Raw genomic sequence first — 2,106 nt, forward strand, 5'->3', positions numbered from 1 at the left:
TGGATGTAACAAACCACCATGGCACATGTATACCTATGTAACAAAACTGCACATTCTGCACATGTAACCCAGAACTTAACGTAGAATAATAAAAAAATTAAGTTACATAAATGTAAAATAAAATACACAGTATTTTAAAAATCTTGTAATACCATTTCCACATAAGAAATTGGTCTCTCCAATAAATTACATATCACCATAAACAAAAATATACAGGAACTGAGAGAAATGAGAATTGATTTCTCTCAGTTCTTGCTTTTTTTTTAATTTTTGAAACAGAGTCTAGCCCTGTCGCATAGGCTGGAATGCAATGGTGTGATCTTGACTCACTGCAACCTCCACCTCCCGGGTTCAGGCAATTCTCCTGCCTCCCGAGTAGCTGGGACTACAGGCGCATTCCACCATGCCCAGCTAATTTTTTGTATTTCTAGTAGAGATGGGCTTTCACCGTGTTAGCCAGGATGGTCTCGATCTCCTGATCTCGTGATCTGCCCGCCTCGGCCTCCCAAAGTACTGGGATTACAGGCATGAGCCACCGTGCCTGGCCAGTTCTTGTATTAATTTTTTGTCATGTTTAGTGCAATATCATAAGCCTTGAATAAAAACCATGGGACCCATACAAAGTGCCACTAGTGATGCTGGAATTGCTCCCAAGAAGCAGAGAAAAGTCATGACATGACAAGAAAAACTTGAATTGCTTGGTATGTACCATAAATTGGAGTCTGCAACTGCAGTTGCTGTTGCCTGCCATTTCTAGATAAAAGAATCCAGTGTAAGGACCATTGTGGAAAAAGGGAATTTGTGAAGCCATCGCTGCAACTACACCAACAGGTTCAAAAACCATGTATTTTTTGTGAAGTGTCCTTTGATCTCATTTGAAAATGAAGCTATAAAAAAGGCATACCTATAGACTCGAATTTGTTTTAAGAAAAAGCAAAGTTGTTATATGACAAAGCAAAAGGAAGGTGAAGGATCTAAAGCTGGAGAATTTAATGCCAGCAAAGGATGGTTTGATGATTTAGAAAGAGGCCTGCCTTAAAAATGTCAAGATAACAAGAGAAGCAGCTTCTTGCTGATCAAGAGGCAGCAGATGAGTTCCCAAACACCATTAAGAAAATCCTTGAGGAGAAAAGATACCTGCCTGAGCAGGTTTTTGATGCAGATGAATGTGCTCTATTCTGTGGGGGTGGGTGGGTGGATGGGGAAACACCACAAAGGACATGTATTAGTAAGGAAGAGAAGGTAGCACCAGGATTTAAGGCAGAAAGGGCTAGATAACTCTACTGTTTTGTGCAAATGCAGTTGAGTTTATGATCACAACTGCTCTTATCTTTAAATCTGCTAACCCTTGAGCCTTGAAGGGAAAATATAAACACCAGCAGCCAGTGTTTTGATTGTACCACAAGAAGGCCTGGACAACAAGAACACTTTTCCTGGATTGGTTTCATCAATACCTTGTGATTGAAGTCAGGAAATACCTTGCCAGTAAGGGACTGCCTTTTAAAGTTATTTTGATATTGGACAGTGCGCCTGGCCACCCAGAGCCCCATGAGTTCAACAGCAAAGGCACTGAAATCATATACTTGTCCCCAAACATGTTTCTAATTCAGCCTCTAGAACAGGGAGTCATAAGGACCTTTAAGGCTCATTATACACATACGCTATGGAAAGGATTGTCAATGCCTTGGAAGAGAATCCCAGGAGAGGGTCATCATGAAAGTCTAGAAAGATCACACCATTAAAGATGCCATCATTGTTGTAGAAAAAGTGGTGAAAGCCATTAAGCCTGAGACAATAAACTCTGCTTGAGAAAACTGTGTCCAAATGTTGTGCGTGACTTCACAGGATTTATGACAGAGCTAATCAAGGAAATTATAAAAGATATTGTGGGAGGGGCAGAGCAAGATGGTCGAATAGGAACAGCTCCAGTCTCCAACTCCCAGCGCGAGTGACACAGAAGACCGGTGATTTCTGCATTTTCAACTGAGGTACTGGGTTCATCTCACTAGGGAGTGCTAGACAATCGGTGCTGGTCAGCTGCTGCAGCCCGACCAGCAAGAGCTGAAGCAGGGTGAGGCATCGCCTCACCTGGGAAGCACAAGGGGA

This window comes from Mandrillus leucophaeus, unplaced genomic scaffold (assembly GCF_000951045.1).
Source record: "Mandrillus leucophaeus isolate KB7577 unplaced genomic scaffold, Mleu.le_1.0 Scaffold1195, whole genome shotgun sequence".
NCBI classification, from domain to species: Eukaryota; Metazoa; Chordata; class Mammalia; order Primates; family Cercopithecidae; genus Mandrillus; species Mandrillus leucophaeus.